The 19102-nt window shown below is 40.0% G+C and overlaps 1 long non-coding RNA gene across 2 annotated transcripts; it reads left to right on the forward strand.

Annotated features, from left to right (window-relative positions):
- The first annotated feature begins 13993 nt into the window (after positions 1-13993).
- On the forward strand, positions 13994-16822 carry LOC138146363 (uncharacterized). Of its 2 annotated transcripts, none has more exons than XR_011164459.1 (3): positions 13994-14135; positions 15954-16142; positions 16669-16822. It is a non-coding gene; the product is annotated as an uncharacterized lncRNA (long non-coding RNA). The 2 variants fall into 2 exon arrangements; XR_011164458.1 differs by having other exon boundaries at positions 14104-14231.
- The last annotated feature ends 2280 nt before the right edge of the window (positions 16823-19102 follow it).

A 19102-nucleotide genomic window follows, 5' to 3' on the forward strand; every position in this document is an offset into this window, starting at 1 on the left:
AACTTAGCCCCCACCTTACAAGTCATTGCCTCTTTCTTTCGTTCAGTTTGCCCCTCTGAAAAATTAGTGAAACAGATTTTTATGGTTATTTCTACTTCTGACATGCTGTAAGTTTGTAATTCAGTGTTTATAAAGGTCCCCAAGCAGCTCTGATATTCTATAATTTTCTGGTTGTGATATTTTCTGATTCTAATACATCACCCCAAAACGGTTATTCTAAGTGGGAATCTGAACTCAATCTTGGAAAGTAGGGACAGTTCCTCCCCCATGGCCCTACCCTAGTCAATTTTGAGCTTACCTCCAAAAGAAAAGGCCACACAATAGACTTGAGGCCCTCAGATCTTGGGTTTGTTTTGTTTTGTTCTGTAAATTAGCCATTTGAATAAAGATGTAGGTAGCATACTCATAAATTTTGTTTAAGCAAGCATTTATTAAGGACCTACCATATGCCAGGCCCCGTGCTAAGTACTTCAAAAATATCTCATTTGCAGAAGGTGCAAAAATAGGAGGGAAAGCTAATATATTGGGAGGAAGAGGGATGTTCCAATAAGATCGTGATCAGCTATAAGCTTGGGTCAAATAGAGTAAAATTTTGATAGGGAAAAATATATGGTCAACTTAAACTTGGATTAAAAAATCAAGATAAAGAAGTTAGTTAGATGAGTCCTTAAAAAATACAATCATGGGGTTTTAGTGCAAACTCAATATAATCAACAGGTTCTCCCAGGTAAAAGGACTAATGTGATCTTAAGCAACCTTAAGAAAGGAATATTATCCAAATATCCAAAGATCTGATGTTTTTACCATTCTCTACCGAAGTCAGGCCACATGTTGGCCATTGTGTTCTGCTCTAGGAGCTGTATTTTAGGAAAGCTCTTGATAAACTGGAGAGTGAACCAAAGAGGTCAACCAGGATGATGAAGATCCTCAAGGTCATGTCATTTAAGGATTATTTGAAAGAACTAGAAATGTTTAACCTAGAAAAGAGAAAATTGGGGAGTGACATGATAGCTGTCTTCATATATTTGATGAGCTATCACCTGAAAGAGAAAATCTACTTGTTCTTTTTGACCCCTGAAAGATATACTAAGAACTGTGAGTGGCTGGGGTGGCTAGGTGGCACAGTGAGTAAAGCGCCAGCCCCAGAGTCAGGAGGACCAGAGTTCGGTTCCAGCCTCAGACACTTAACACCCACACAAAAAAAACTAGCCTGTAACCTTGGGCAAGTTACTTAATCCCAATGGTCCTCCAAAAGACAAAAAGAACACTTGGTAGAAGTTTGCAAAGATGTGAATTTAGGCTTAGAATTGGGGCAGGGAAGTGACACACTTCATAAGTATTAGAGCTATCCAAAAATGAAATGGGATGACTCCAAAGGAAGTGAGTTCCCCATCACTGGAGGTCTTCTAGCAGAAACTAGATGAGCACATGTTGGGGATGTCATAGAGGGGAACCTTGTACAGGTATGTGTCATGCAAGATGACCACTAAGCCTCTACCCACTGCTGAGAGTCTATGTTTCTGTGACTCAATCTCCATACACAAACATACTGCTGTTGTTTGTCCTTCATTTTTTAAGAGGACCCATGATATCACAGGGTGATGTCTTGACTTGCACACACAAACAAAAGTCTAACTATTCTCTTTCACCTTTCCCCAAGAGCAGATGTTTCTCTCTCCCTAGAGCAGAAAGCCTAGCCTTCAGGCAGGAAAAGGAATCTATCTGGAGATCATTAGAAAGACGAATTGAGATGGGTGGGTCTCAATAAATAATTGGACTCCATCTTGTGTCTTTCTATTTTGTTTCTTTCTGTACCCTAAATAAAATAAGCCTTACCCCGAGAGAGGAGGACAGAGTGCTTAGCCATTAGGAAAAGTAGAGGGACAAAGTCAAAAAAATTGGGCAGATCTTATTAGGTAATTGAATTTTGTCTTGAGTTCTTATATCTTTGTTTTGTTTGGTTTTTTGCTTCTTCTGTGCTTGGGTGTTGTTTGCTTCTGCCTGCCAAATGAATTAAGCTTCAATCCGTGTCCCTGGTTCTACTAGAACCAAGTAACATTTATATTTTCACAAAATCCAAGCTGGTCCCAGTCCTAAAGAACAAAGTGCAAAGGACCAGAGGAATCCATCTCTACTCTCCAAGTCCTCAAGAGAATAAAGTGTTAGAAGTTTTACATGAGCAGGTGCCAAGCAAAGAAAGCAGAACTAGGAGAAAATGCACGCAATGATTACAGTCATCTAAATGTTAAGAGGGGGCAGCTAGGTAGCACAGTAGATAAAGTGCCAGGCCTGAAGTCAGGAAAACCTGAGTTCAAATCTGGCATCAGACATTTAACAGCTGTGTGACTCTGGGCACAACCTGTTTGCCTGTTTGCCTCAGTTTCTTCATCTGTAAAGTGAGCTGAAGAAGAAAATGACAAACCACTCTAGTATCTTTGCCAAGACAACCCCAAATGGAGTCACAAAATCAGACATAACTGATACAATGAACAGAAGCAACAAATGTTAAGAGGCAGTTGAACTCAGACATGTTGCAATGACAAATCCTGGTGGTGGAGAATAGATGATGTAATGTACTCCCTTGCTCTCGATAAAGAGGCAGAGAACTAATAGTCTAGAATGATGCACAGGATGTCATATAGGCTCAACTTGCCCATCAGTTTGGTTTAAGTGTTTTTCTCTATTACAAAGATGGGGGGAGGGAAGGAATTAGGGATGATATGGGGAGGTGGGGAATATGTATGAGGAAATGCCTGATTTTAAAGACAAAAGTTTCAATAGTTTGTTTTTTTAATGAAGTATTCCTTGGAAGATGGAAATGATTCAAAGGAGAAACAAAGGGAGGAAATTAACAGGAAAGAAAAGCTGCAATTGCCAATTGTGAAGAGGTTGAAGGGCAAAATAATAACCTAATGAAGGACCATTAGACTTTTGGTGGTATGTAATCATTGTGAGAGTCTTCCTCTGGAGGGGAGAATTAGACCATTTCAGGAAGAAGTGGTATCTTGTGCCCTCCCAAATGAAACCATAGGTGCTAGCCAGAGAAGTAACCATCCAGTAATGGTCAGAGGCAGAATTCACTAATAATGGAGGCCCAGCAATTGACCCTGCTAAGGAGAACCAAGACAGCTATTTGTCTACTTGACATAAACAACAGAAGGAAGGTTTCCTGTCCTCTCCAGGCTTGTATTTGTACTGTGTCATAGAGAACCTCCTAGGAGCTGTCAAACCTTGACAGCCACTGCCTTCTTTTAGCGATTCACGGAGGAGTCAGGAAGGAACCATATTACCAGGAAGAACTAAGGATTAGGAAGCTTTGGGACAAAACTCTGAAAAGTTTAGGGACACAGGTGGTGTTTTCATCACTACTGCCAATTCAAGGTAGGGAATTCAGAAAGGAAAGGCAGATTTCAGAAGTGAACAGCTGGCTAAGGAAGTAGTGTCTGAAAATGAAATTTGGATATCTGGACCAAGACTTAAAATATAGGGAAGATAGGTTCTTGGCCAGGATAAAGTTTTCCTAACAAGAAATGCTAAAAATATTCATTTGATCTTAAAATTTTAATTAAAAGGACTTTAAACTGAAAAGATAGAGAGAAGGAGAAAACTACTCAACTTGGGTTACCCACTGACCTGCTACCACAAAGAGAAGGAACATAGAAAGGAAAACAGACAAAGAGGACCAATAGTTGAAGGGGATCAATAATGTCCTCTCTTAGATAAAATAATACTCAAGAAAAAGATAGTAATAAAACCCATGGCCTCAGATGTATATATACCAATGCACAAAGTATGGTAATAAACAGGGCAAGTTAGAGATCCTACAGAAGCAAATTGAACTTCATAAGTATCACCAAGATTTGGTGGGATGAGATGCATAATGTTAAAATGGTTCTAGAAAGGTATACTTCATTCAAGAGGAACAGAATAGATAAAAGGGTGCCTAGAGTAGTATTAGATATTAAGAATTTATACTCATGTAAGAAAATCCAAGAACCAGAGGGAGGAAAGCATAGAACACAATAGAATGTTCTAGAAATAATACAGAGCAATTGAGTGAGGATCATCACAGTGAGGAAGAAAAACAATATTGCTGTGAGGAGTATGCTACAGACTAGCCAGACAAAAAGAAGAATTTGGAGGGGAGCTTGGGGAACAAAGGATGGAAAGAACTAATGTGGAAGCATGATATGACCCTGTATGAAGGACTACAGCTATACAGACATATTCTCTTTCTCTCCTTCTCCTTCCCTCTGTCTCCATCTTTCCCTCTGGCAGCTGAGTGGAGTGACTGGAGTGGCAAGAGACTTGAGGCAGGAAAACTAATCAAGTTACTGCAATAATCCTTGGCTTGAAGTGATGAAGGCCTGAGCCAAGATGGTGGCTATATGAATGGAGAGGAAGAGACATATGAGAGGAATACTGTGGAGGTAGAAATGACAAGGCTTGGAAAAATATTTGATATGTGGAGTGCATGAGAGTAAGTCAAAGATGAGGTTGCAAGTCTCCATATCAGGGAAGATGGTGGTGCCCTTGAAAAAAAGACAAGAAAAGGAATCTATTTGGAGATCACTAGGAAGGAGAAATGAGATAGATACAACTCATTAGATAATTTAATTTCATCTCCAGGCCTTGTTCTTATCTCCTTCTGCCTGCTAAATAAGGAAGTTCAGAAGAAGGGAGGGGAGAGCTTGGGGTGTGTAAAAGATAATGATTTTAGGGGCGGCCAGATAGCACAGCGAGTATTCAGAGCACCGACTCCAGTGTCAGACTGACCTGGAGATCGAATCCCGGGCTCAGACACTTAGCACCCACCCAGAAACACCTGGCCATGTAACCTTGAGCAAGTTACTTAACTCCAATTGCTTAGGGGTGGCCAGGTGGCTCAGTGAGTAAGAGCACTGGCTCCAGTGTTGGATGACCTGGATCAAATCTGGGCTCGCATACTCAGCACCACACCCAGAAATAACTGGCCGTGTAACCTTGAGCAAGTTACTTAACCCCGATTGCTTAAAAAAAAAATAATGATTTTTGTTTTAGACTGGTTGAGTTTGAGATCTCTATTGGGCATAAAATTATAGATGTCCAATAGGCAGTTGGAGAATGTGAGACTGTGGGTCAAAAGAAAAGTCAAGTTCACACAAATATATCTGAGATTTATCTGCATAAAGCTAATAACATATTTCATGAGAGCTAATGAGGTCACCAAGTGATTCAGTACAGAGAGAAAAGAGAAGAGGGCTCAGGATGGTGCCTTAGAAGATATTCACAATGGGTGTGATATGGATTAAGAACCAGCAAAGAAGACAAAGAATCAGAGAAACTAGAGAGGAGAAAAGGAAATCATTGAAAGTGTCAAATCCTCATCGAGAAGGATGAGAATTGAAAAAAGACAGACTTGACAAATAAAAAACCATTTGATAACTTTGGAGAAGATACTTTCATTTGAAGAATGAGCTCAGATGCTGAACTACAAAGGGTTTAGAAAAGCATGAGGAGAAGAAATAGGGGCTCTGATTTTATATGACTTTCTCAAAGAATTTAACCACAAATAGGAGAGGAATGGGGAGACAGAAGGATTAAGGGAGGATATTTTAAGGATGGGAGAGACATGGTTGTGTTTGTAGGCAGAAGGGCAAAGTCAGCACATGGGAAGAGACTGAAGATTAAAGAGAGAGAAGACATGTTAGACAGAATGATCTACTGGTCAAATTGGGAGATGGAATCAAGGGTGTGTATGGAGCAGCCAAGGGACATGAGACAAATGATAAGTCTACAAAAGAGATGGAGGAGCAATCAGGTAGGTAGGAGGAGAACCAAGAGAGGGTAACAGCATGAAATCTCACAGAAGAGAGTATCCAGGAGGAAAGAGTGGTCATCTGTTTCAAATGTAGCAAAAAGGTCAAGAAAGATGAGGACCTAGAAAATACCATTAGATTTTGCAATTAAGAAATCATTGGTCAATATAGAGAGAAGAGTTTCCAATGAATGATAAGGTTACAAACCAAAGTGCAATAGATTGTGAGTGAATGTGAGAAGAAATATCTGCAAGTTTGACTGAAAAATGCAGAATATATAAAGGACAATGGCATGAGGGGATGGTAGGGTCTAGTAAAGGATTTTTTAAGGATTGGGAAGACTTTGGAATTTTGAAATCAATAGGGAAGGAAGCAGTACATCAGGAGATACTGAAGATTGGGGGATGATTGGGGTAACAATCTACTGGGGAAGAAATAAAAGGATGGGATCAAGAGCAAATGTAAAGGGGTTATCTAGGCAATGACACTTCATTAACAGAGACTAGAGCAGAGGTTCCCAAACTTACTTAGTCTACCACCCCTTTTCAAAAAAAAAAATTATTCATCACCCCCCTGGAAATCTACTCTCTTTAACCCTTTAATGACATTTTGGTTTTGGGTTTTTTCTATTTGCATCATTTCAAAAAATATAAAATATTTTTAATGATGCATCTTAAATTTGTGGGGGTTTTCCTCCATCAAAATTTTGATGATGCAATATTGCATCATGTAACTGTATAGTACTGTATTGTAAACAAGTCATTACATGCACATATTCCTGCTGATGTATGCTAGACTTCTGCACAATACACAACATGCTCACCTGCCAACACTTGCTTGTTAAGACCTGTCTGAAGACTTGACCACTGATCAGTTATAACTTGCATTTTGCATGTTTATTTGGAAAATAGCACAAACATCATGATTTCTACTCTGTTACACAACAGATAAAACATGAATAAATGATTTTTCAAAATTCTCTTCTTATGTTTCCACAGCCCATTTATTTTTATTCATTGCCCCCTGCAATTGTGCCTGAGGCTATTATACCACCTCCATCATTACAGCACACACACACACACACACACACACACACGGGGCAGTATCACCCATTTTGGGAACCTCTGAAGGAGAGGAGGAAAGAGTAAAGGATGATGTCAAGGGATTTTGAGATGAAGAGAAGGAAAGAAAAGGGAGTTCATAGCACATTACCTCAATTTTCTCAGTAAAGTAAAAGGCAGTCTTCACCTGAGAGGTGGGAGGAAGAGAGAACTGGGTAGGCTTGAAGATAGAAGGTTTTAAATATCTTTTGTGGGAAATAAAATAGAGAATCAATTACTGTAAGGACCCAGTTAAGATTAGGTAACATAAATTTGTAGCATACATGGTTATCATAGTGATGACTTTCAACTCCTTTATTTGGAATGAGTTTTTGCTATTAATGAATAGGTTTTTGGTTTGGGGGGTAGATTTTTTTTTTTGCTATGTTGCAAATAATTTCTCTCATAGAAAGCATTCACAAAAATTATTGTGATAACAGAATAATATTCCCTCCCCCACAATAAACTATTAATCAAGAGCAATAGAGTCATCAAACTTGAACCTTAACAAGACCATCTTGATGGTACTTGTAGAAGAGATGGGAATGGTACTAAAGAAAGGGAAGCAGGAAGAGAACAAGCATTTAAGTGCCTACTATGTACCAGGCACTATGCCAAGTGCTTTACAAATATCATCTCATTTGATCTAATTTGATAAAGAAAACAAAAATTAGAAATGCAGTCAGATGGGACCAAGTATACATAAATGTGGTCCTTGCAGGAAATGACATAATTGTTAATGCATTGAGGGATTGATACATAGAGTATCTGAAGGAGGAGAAGATACCCAAGGTACAGAATAAATCTTGAAGCTTATTAATTTTTTAAAAGGGCAACTGAGAGAACATCAGTAAATACCAACAAATATGTCTGCTCTCCCATATGAATGTGGTCTATATCTGAATGGAGGGCACCCCAAGGAGTATATTAGTATGGGACAAGCAGACAATCATGAGTGTGTACAAGAAATCACGTCCATACCTTTTCACAATTGATGAAAGATGGAGGGAAAAAAATATTAAATTTCCAATGTTTGTGGACTGTCAAAAAAGCATTTGATTTAGTAGAACAAAACTGCCTTATAATTTCTTTTCCAATAAAGTTTCTCCCATCCACCTATTAAAATCACTCTAGATTCCTCGAAAGATATAAAAGCAATAGCCCTGTTCAGCAAACTTCTAATCATATAAATCAAGCAAGACTTGAAAAAGGGAGTTGTCTGCCCACCAAACATGTTTGTTCTTCACTGTGATGGAGGAGATCCAATAGAATCCAAGTTGAAGAGGGATTCCCAGTAATGACTGAGGTCCTCCAAGATGCTCCTTATCATCAATGACATTGCTCTGATTTCATTCAGATCTGTAACCACCCCAAAACTTTAACCTGATCGTCTATCTACAAAGGAAAGACCAACTGGATAAAGAATGTCTATTGCCCAGATTGTGACATACATGTGTAAGTTTTTCCAGGTTTTCTGAAATCAGCCTGCTTGTAATATCTTATAGTACAATAATATTCCATGATACTCATACACCACAACTTATTCAGCCATTCCCCAATTGATGGGCATCCCCTCAATTTCCAATTCTTTAAGGCCCATCTTTTTAATACCAACATCCTACTGATGTTGCTGTATAGCAGTGAAACGTAAAATACAAAGAACTCCAAAGATTAGACATGAGAAGACCGAATTGATCCTGCATCATTTTCTTATTGATTCAACTCACAATTAATTGATTTGGTGCTATAACTGCATAAGTCATGGCTCTTTGTCTCTGAACTTGGTTCAGAATTCAACTGGCCTGTAATGTGTTAAGGTTATAAATCCCACTCTACTGCTAATCATTAATCTATTCTTGCCTGAAGAAATTTAACTGACCTTGGGGAATATGTATAAATGGAAGGGAGTCAGGCCTGATATCTTAACACCACCAAGCTATCCATCAAGGATGTCTGGTTTGCTATCCAAAAGTCTGGGCCACTCATTTGCACTTGCATTCAAACTATGAGCACTTCTTAGTCTCATGAGAGAAAAGGAGGGTGGGGGGTTATAGCTAGCCCTCACTACCAAAGTTTCAAATCAATCATATTGTGCCCTTCACCTCAGCTCTGTAACAAATCATGTTGTCCCCAATACCATAATGTTACCTACCCTGTTCTGTTCTTTGTTCTGTACTCCCCAAAACCTATAAAAGGGGAATTGTTCTTTTACTTGGATCTTTCCCATTAACGGACACGGTCCATTGGCCCATTTATTGACAGGCAGCATGCCACTGCTAATAAATGTCATCTTGCTTGGAGAATTGCCAGTTTACCTTTTTGTTAAAATTCAAATGTGACAGACACAAAGGACAATGCAAAGACACATGGAGAAGGAGAGTAAACAGCAATATACGATCAATGAGGAGCTTCCAAGGACAAGAAAAAAGATGTCATCAAAGAATTATATGCTAGGAAGAGAAATTGTATTAGTTGTATAGTGTGGGCAAGGAATGACAGATGGACAGCTGGCATCCTCCACTAGTACCCTAAGGATTTCGGGAGAAAGCAAGGAAGGACTCTGGAACATTGGGCCATCTGACTATGGAAAATTTATGGGAAGACTTGGATGACAGTTCAACAGAATAGGCAGACATTCATGGGCTGTAACCTGCATTATTGAAGAGACCACAGTTCTATTTGAGTATTTGGGGGATGTGGGATGTCAAATAAGAAACAGGACCACTGCTTGAGATCAAGATGATGATGATGGATGATGAGGAATCAGAAATATGAAGTTTTTTAGTTTGCTTATTTACAATTCTGAGTGATGAGGAGAATGATCTTTGGAATGGAAGCTACAAGATAAGTGACAAGGTGGTCAGGAAGCATTTAGTTGCCCTCTGTGAATTGAAGTCATCAGACCTGGATGAATCACTCCCAAGATTTCTGAAAGAACTAAAGGTGTGATTGCTAAGACACTTATTGATCCTTGAAACATCTCAAGGAATAAGAGAAATAAAGCATGACTAGAAAAGAGTAAATCAATTGTCCTAATATACAAAAACAGAAATAGAGTAGAATTTTGCAAAGTATAAGCCAGTGAGCTTGATTTCTATTTCTGGCAAAATCCCTGGTTGACAAGGGCCTTGGATCAGCTGAAAGAACTGGGAATGGTTAGCCTAGAGAAGAATATGCAAGGAGAACTTGATAGAATCACAGATTTAAAGATGGAAAGCACCTGAAAAGTAACTGAGTCCAACTCTCTGCAAATGAGGAAACCGAGACCAAGTTATACAGCTATGAAGTACCTGAAATTAGATGTGAACTCAGGACTTCCTGACTCTAAACCTAGGTGTTCTATCCACTATACTTCATTGACCCTCGAGTATATGAAGCTGTCTTCAAATATTTTTGAACAGCTGTCATGTAGAAAAGTGATTAGGCTTGTTTTCTCTGGACCCAAAGGGAAGAAGTAGGAATAAAGGTGCAGAAGTAGAAATAAAGAAAATTTAGACTCAATGTCAGGGGAAAGTTTCTAATGATTGTTGTGGTGGTGGTCATGGTTGACCCTTCATGACTTCATTTGGGGTTTTCTTGGCAAAGGTACTAGAGTGGTTTGCCATTTACTTCTCATTTCACAGATGAGGAGCTGAGGCAAACAGGTTTAAGGGACTTGTCCAGGGTCACACAACTATTTGTGTGAAGTTGGATTCAAGCTAAGGTCTTTTTGACTCCAGGCCTGGTGCTCTATTCACTGTGCCATCTAACTGCCATAGTGATTAGAGTAGTCTAAAAGTGGAATGGACTGCCTTAGAAAGTTGGATTGCCAAAGGGACTTCTTTAGGGCATGAGTTGGATTAGATGCTCAATGAGATTCATTTCAACTCTAAATTCTGTGATTCAGTGAAAATTCTAGAACATGTTATTGAAAGGTTGGTTCATGAATAGATAGAAGTGAAAGCAGTGATGAATTACAAAAGGCCAGTATAGATTCATCAATAACAGGTCACCTCAAACTAACCATATTTCCTTTAACAGATCAGAAAATTATACTCTAGCCATAGTATACTTAGATTTCCAACCAAACATTTAACAAAGTCAATCGTGCTGTCCTTGTAGACAAGATGAAGACATAAGGGATAGATGATAGTATAATTACATGGATCTGAAATTGCTTGAATGCCTGAACCTCAAGAGGGAGGGAAGTATCTAAGGGATGGCTTGTGGAATCTGCCCTTGTCCTTATGTTGTTCAACATTTTTATCAGAGATTTGGATGAAGGCTTAGGTGGCATACTTGTCAAGTCTTTAGATGACATGAAACTGAAAGAGAGAGCTTAAATGTTTAATGAAAGAGTTAGGATCCAAAAGACCTTGACAGGACAGAGTGATGAACTGAACTGAGAAAGATAGAATATAATAGGACTAAATGTAAAGCTCTACACTTGGACTGAAGAAAAATCAATCTCACAAGTACACCATGGGGGAGATATGGCTAGACAACCAGTATTATGATAAAGATCTGAGGGTCTTAGATAATGTACTGTGTGAATCTGCAGTGTGATATGGAAGCCAAAAATTACTAATGTTATGCAAGTCTCATTAAGATTGTGGTGCAACCTGGTTAGTCAGAAGTCTTTCTCCCAGTGACAGGGACAAATAGACGGAAATGGCTAGAATGACTGATGAGTCATTCATGAGTCACTCCTAAGTATAGCTCCTGATATTCAGAAATTCTTCCACCCCTGGTCTACTCATAATTAGTGGATTCCAAGATGACTTGAAATATCATGGTGCTGGATTTGGAGTCCAAGGTCAAGTATCACCTCTGATATTTTCCGTGCAACCATGGACATGTCACTTAACCACCCTATGCTGTAGACAATTCTCTAAGATTACAATCTGAAGAGGAGGTGCTGTCTTATGTTGGCAGAAAGAGTTTCCTTATCAAGGACCTCCCTGAATCAATGAAATCAATGAAAATCTCCCTATCTCCATCCCACTGGGTTGTTGTGAGACCTAAAGTACATTAGCTAATGTTATTACCCTTTATTGGTACATTTGTAAAGAGCTCCAGTTTACTTTGTCTAGCTCAGCATAAATCTTCAAAGAGCCTAACCTACCCAGGCTAAACAGAACTAACACATTGGGTTGGGGCTGGTAGGGTAGCTAGATATGAGTGGATAGAAGAAAACCTGAGTTCAAATCTGATCAAAGACATTTACTAGTAAGAAACCTTGGGCAATTCACTCCATATGACCTCTTATATGCCTTAGTTTCCTAGGTTATAAAATGGGGGCTATAACAGCACCTACTTCACATAATTGCTGTGAAGACAACATATCATCATGTGTTCAATTATTTCCATTGTATCTGACTCTTCGTGATCCTAAATGGGGTCAGAAAGAGTTAAACATGACTGAAATGACAAGATAACATCCTCATATCAAATGAGATATTTGTAGAATGCTTAGCACGGTACCTGGCACATAGTAGGTCCTATATAGATACATAAGTGTAGTAGTAGTAGTAGTAGTTGCTTCATCTCTCAGAATCCAAACCAATACCAAGACCTGTAGCAGTATGTTTCACTCCATACCTATAGCAAAGATTGAGTGAAACATATATCCTCAGTATCTTTTGTCCACTAAATAAATTTGTAAACTATCAAGGTGATAACATACAGGCCTCTGTGCTTCAGCATAAATGGCCATCACACCAGGAATGCACTCCTTGCTCACCTCCCCCTTAGAGAACCTCTGGCTTCTTTCAAAGCCTGACTTAGGTGTCACCTCCGATATGAAATCTTACCTGACCCTTCCCTCCCACCCCCGGTTATTAGCACTTTTCTCCCTTGGCTAATTACTTTATGTTATTGTGCAGCTATTTTTGTATTTACTTCTGTATCTCTTGTAAGCTCCCCAAGGGCAGTGACTTTTGGGGGTTTGTTTTTATGTTCCCAAGTTTTACTATAGTGACTTGTATATAGTAGATTCTTAAGAAAAGTTTGCAAAACTGAATGGAATTAGAAATAGAATTGGAATTGAATTGAACTGAATTGAAATTAGGATGGAATGGAATAGAATTGAACTAAATTGAATCCAATTGAATCAATAAAATCCCATAATTGGATCAAAAAAAAATGAAGCTCTGACTCTGTATCTTAATATCCAAGACTGAACTAAGGCAAAGAGGCACAGTATCCAGATGAGGGAAAACAGGATTTTCCCACTACATACTTTGTCCTGTTCAGACCACCTCTAGAATACTGGATTCCATTGTGGATGCCATATTTTAATGGAGGAAGACATGGAAGTCTTTGCACAACACCAAAACAAGAAGGATATCAGAGACATGATTCAGTGAGTCAATAAGCATTCATCAAACACTTAGTATGTTCCAGGCACTGTACTAAATACTAGAGATACAAAGAAAGGCAAAAACATGATCCCTGCCTTCAAGGAGGTCATGTTCTAATTAGAGAGACAGGATGAAAAAAAACTACGTGCACATAAGAGGGAAGGCACTAGAAGTATAGGGGAATGGGTGGGGAAAGGACCAAGAAAGGCATCCTGAAGAAGATGTAATTTGAGGTGAGCCTGGAAGGAAACCAGAAAGCCAGGAAGTGGAGATGAGGAGGGAGAGAATTCCAGAAATGAGGGACAACCCTGTACAAAGGCACAGAGTAGGCATATAGAGTAATAGGATTGGATTTTAGAGCATGTAAAGAGTAATAAAGTGTGGGAAGACTGGACAGGTAGGAAGGGGACAGGTAGTGAAGGGCCTTGAACAGCAAACAAAGAATTTTATATTTAATCTGGAAGGTATGGGAAGCCACTGAGTAAACATTGATTGGGATGACATGGTCAAACCTGCACTTTGAGGAAAATCATTTTGGCAGATAAATAGAGAATAGATTGGAGTGTGGAGATACTTGAGGCAGGGAGACCAAACTAAAAGTTATTACAATAATCCAGGTATGTGGTGATAAGGGCATGGACTAACCAATTAATCAATTAACATTCATCAAGTGCCTGCTATGTACCAGGAACTGTGCTAAGCAACAAGGACATGGAAAGAGACAAAAGACAGTGCCTTACAATCTAATGGGGAAGATAATATAAGTACAAACTGACCTTACATAAGATAGCACCAGGAAGAAAGATAATAAAATGGAGGATGTGAGGGTGGAAACAATGATACCAGAACAGACTAAATACACAGAGTGAGAGTGAAGAGCTGAGGATGCATCAAAGGTGTGAGTCTGGTGAACTGGGAAGATAATGGTGCCCTCAGCAATAATAGACAAATTGGAAAGAAGAGGGAATTGGGGGATAAATATAACAAGTTCTGTAAGTAAATTCTTCCCCCTAATTGACTGAATGTAATCACATGGAGCCTGTGATAGAGGGAATTTGCTGAAGGGAAGCAGAGCCCACAGAAGCTGGGAGTCAGAGCCAGACAGTGTGAGAGAGAGGTGCTCAGGAGAGAGAGAGAGAGGTTTGTGAGTAAATATTGATCTTGTATTGGTTTGTGGGAAGGCTGAAGTATGGCATGGCTCTCAGTGTTATTATGACTTCTGAATATCTTTGGTACTATGATGGAATCAGCTTACTGCTTTGGGGATTGGGTTTTCTGGTCTTTAAATAAATGTTTCAGTTCTGTCCTCTACCTGGAGAACCTAGTATATTTTGCTATCGAATGTCATGCAATACTTATACTCACCATCTTTATCATGATCATGGGCACTATGTATATTGCATTGGCACTACACCAACTGAGACATTACCAATCGAGAGGAAGAAGAGAGTGCAGGACAACATCTTAGAGAATACCCACTGTTAGGGACTGTGACCTGGATGAAGAACAAGCAAAGGAAACCTAAAAGGAGGTCTCAGGTAGGAAGGAGAAGAACCAGGAGAGAGCAAGGTCATCAAAAACTAGAATGGAAGGAGTGTTCAGGAGTAAAGCGTGCTCAGTAACATCAGAGGCTACCGAGACAGCAAAAAGGATGAGGACTGAGAAGTCTATTTAACTTGGAATGAAGGGATTATTGATAACTTTGGAAAAAGCTGTTTCAGTTGAATATTAAGGTCAGAAGCCAGGGTGCAAAGAGTTAAAAAGAGAGTGAGAGGAAAAGGAGTAGAATTATCTAGTATCGACCTTTCTCTAAATATCTAGTATAGACTTTCTCCAAGAGTTTGATATTGAATGATAGCTAACAACAATGGTCAATTAAAGGATGAAGGAGGCATGGGCATGTTCACTGGCAGCAGAGGAAGCAGGGAAAAACTGAAAATTAGAGAGACAGATAGCAGGGGTAATTTGCTAGAAAAAATGGGAAGGAACGGTATCAAGGATGATATAAGGGTTTGCTTTGATAAGGAGAAGGGCCACCTCTTCATGTGAAATAGGGGTAATGGATGGAATAGTGAGAGATGTCTGAGTGGCCACAGATGAGGAAGAGAAGACTGACATCTCAGTGAAAGGCATCAATTTTTCCAGTGAAGTATGAGGCAAGGTCCCCAGCTGAGAAAATAGGAGTGTTATAAAAGACTTAAGAAAAGATAAAGGTGGGGCAGCTAGGTGGTGCAGTGAATAGAGCACCAGCCCTGGAGTCAGGAGGACCTAAATTAAAATCCAGCCTCAGACACTTGACACTTACTAGTTGTGTGACCTTGGGCAAGTCACTTAACCCCAATTGCCTTGCATTCCCACCTCAAAAAAAAAAAAGGATAAAAGTATTTTGTATTAAAATACAAAACATGTTAAAAATTATTTTAATATGTAATTGAGGGGAAAAATAAGATATATCAAAAATAGAAATGATACAGGAAGGAATAAAGGGTAAGTGGATAGAGAAAAAAAGGCCTTAACTGTTTAGCTTATCTTTTATTCTGGCTCAAATTTACTTGCATACTAAAGCAAAAAGAAACTTGGGAATATCTAACCCTAGGTTAAATGATTATCTGCAACATAGGGCTATGATTTCCCAACAAAACCCAGGGCAAAAGAAAGATTTAGGGATAGCTAGGGATGAAGTGAATGTGACTAACAAACTATTACCCACTCAGGCAGATGGCCCTGAAGAGATGAGGACAGAAGTTGGCATCATGAAGCAAGTCACAACAGAGATGACACAGTCAGCCCCAAGCAGCCACTGACCACCACAAGACAATCTTAGATCATCAATGCAATGCTCAGTTGTTTAGCAGCTCAAAATGCCCAGAGAAAAAGGGAGCAGATCCACTGAGAGCAGCAGGGTAAAGTCATCAAAAGATACCACAGTACTATGGTGTTAACTACATGTGCCCCTCATGTATGATCCCATACCTACCCATTCTCCATACGAATGATTTATTTCTGGGAGAGCATGTACCAGATTTATATGGGAAATCTATTGTGACTCTTCTTACCATGTCATTTTCTTTCAATGACTTTATTTTGCATTAATCATGTCCTCTGACTGACTAGAGAAAAAGTAAACTCATTAGTGGGGGCTCATGAGCTATGAGTGGATGTGGAACCACAGATCTCCTTAAACCTAGAGAAACTATCCAGGGTGGGGGTCAGGCACCACATGGGTGCCTCAGATTTGAGGGTGTGTTGAGCCAGCTCCAAATAAGTCCCCAGTCAAATGTTAAATTTTCAGTGTAAGAATTTACACCTCAAAATCAACTAAATTATAAATCAGGGCTTGATTTATTGTTTTGCTGATTGTCTAGACTTAAGAAAGTGATGGAGAAAATGTTAATAATGCAAACTAAACTGCACACATTTTTCTTTCAGAGAACCATTTGTTAAACATTTACCAACACCCCCCTGCCTACGTGCTACATTAAGAAATGCAAAGACAAGTTGAAGTGCATCGAGGAGAGGATGATCCTCTGATGGGAAGTATTAAAGGTGGCCTCTTGCTGGGTATGATGTAGATGGGATTCTTGCCCAGGTAGGGCTTGGACCAGGGGCCCTCTGATATCCCTTCCAACTCTGTGATTCTGTAATTCTTCTTTTTTCCCCCTCTGCTCCAAATTCTCCTTTTCCTCTGCTCCAACCCTCACCATGGGGTAGATGCCTCCATTCTGTCATTCTCTCTCTCCCCCTCCCCCAAAAAGTACAGAGTTTTCCCTATTCCCTCACCCTTACCCTCCCCCCAACCAAGAAAGGGCTGATTTTTCCTTCTCTGTAAAAGGCAAGGATTGGATTAGTTCATCTCTAAAATTCCTTCAAACCCTAAATCCTATGATAACATAAGCCTATGAAAGACTTTGCAAAAACTTAATGTATTATAAAAATGTCATTTTTAAATTAACTTTAAAATTATTATTGTTATTTTAGGGTGTTTGAATGCTAACCCAAAGAGAGGTCTCTGGTGGAGTGCCACAGTACTCCTCACTGACTTGGATAAAAGTGTAGAAAGCATGTTTATCAAATTTGAGGAGTACATAAAGCTTAGAGGGATAGCCAATGCTTTGGGTAATAGAATACAAAGCCTAAAAAATTGCTTTTGAGACAACATGGCATGGGGGGAGGAATATTGGTTCTAAAGTCAGAGTACCCAGGTTTAAATGTAAACTCTAATACTTATGACTGTGCAACCTTGAGCAGACCTCTTTTGCCTCAGTTTCCCCATCTGTAATATGAGGAGATTGGACAAGATAGCCTCTAGGTCCCTTTCCATTCTCAGTATGTGCTCCTGTGATAGGCACAAATAGATCTGACTAAACAGGGTGAGATGCAAAGTCCTGCATTTAAAATCCCGAAATCAACTGAAAACATCTCACACGGTGATAACAGCCTCAGGAAGGCAGAGCTAAAGACCATGTAGAGAGAGAAGAGGGTAGCTTTGTCCATAACCCTGATGAGGGGCCAGCTCCTCTCCTCTGCCAACGCTGATCATTTTAGGTTTTTTGCCCCAGACCGATGATTTTTTGGCATAGAGAACTCCCAGGGTGAGAAAACACTTTCTATGAATGCAGATCTACAGTACCTGCCATGCAGCTCAATGTCTTTGGCTACCCATAGCCAGCCCACAAGAGCAGAAGGAGCCCAGACTCTCGAGCCATTTTGACTGCTGAGCGGCTTGTCCTGTCAGGAGGAAGAACAAGCAGTCCAGGTGAGACCATTATCCGGCAGAGCAACGCAGCCCTTGTGAGGCTGCTCACCCGCCTGGCTTTCCTCGTGTCTGTGCTCTCCTGTATTATGTTTCCCTGGGGAGTCTTGGGCTGGGAATTGTACTGGAAGCTGCTGGAGGTCTTAAGGCACACTGCACATTCCAAGAGGCTTGGGCAGAGACAAAGCACTTTCACAAGATCGGCCCGGCTGCAACCTTAACAACAGCTTCCTAGGCTCCTGAGTGTGTCTACCTCCCAGGAAGGGGGATGCTGATAATTGGAGGCCACAGGATCATAATTCTGGGAACTGTGGATCAGCAATGGTTTATGTGGAAAAGGCCATAGGGTTTTATAGACTATAAGGGACAGCCAAAGATGGTACTGCACCATAAGGTACAATACCAAAAGCATAAAGGCTAGAAGGAGGGAGGTAATTGTGCTCTGCTCTGGTCAGACCATATCTGTTGCATGGTGTTCAGTTTCAAAGCTGCATTTGAGGAGGGACGTTGACAAATTAGACTGCAGTCCATTCTTACATGGGAAGGAAACCAGGACAAGTACAGAGCTCCAAAAGCATGAGTATGTAGGAGATACCCCAAAAGAATCACGAGGAAAAAAATCCCAGAGGTTAGAAGGTAAGTAACCAGATATCTGGGCAGCCAGGTAGCACAAGGGATAGAGTGCCTGGCCTGGAGTCGGAAAGACTCATCACCTTGAGTTCAAATCTGGCCTCAGACACTTACTGACTATGTGATCCTGGGCAAGTCACTTAATCCTGTTTGCCTCAGTTTCCTTATCTGCAAAATGAATTGGAGAAGGAAAAGGCAAACCACTCCAGTATCTCTGCCAAGAAAACCCAAGTGGGATCATGAAGAGTCAGACATAACTGAAATGAATGAACAACAATAAAAGGCTGATAGGACTGAGAGGTACCTCAAGGCCTTTGGCCCTGGGAAGCCTTTTCTCCCTTCATGCAGTCCTCATAAAGGTCCCCATAGGTGACGCTCTCTGCTGGGCTCTGAAGATCAGTGCTTTTTCATAGTTTATAGCTAGCATTTCTGTCATGAGGGAACAGAAGCCCTAAAGACGGTGACGGGATGGCCAAAATA

This window comes from Petaurus breviceps, unplaced genomic scaffold (genome assembly GCF_028583685.1).
Source record: "Petaurus breviceps papuanus isolate PSGF00001 unplaced genomic scaffold, PetGlider_PUasm1.0 90760, whole genome shotgun sequence".
NCBI classification, from domain to species: Eukaryota; Metazoa; Chordata; class Mammalia; order Diprotodontia; family Petauridae; genus Petaurus; species Petaurus breviceps.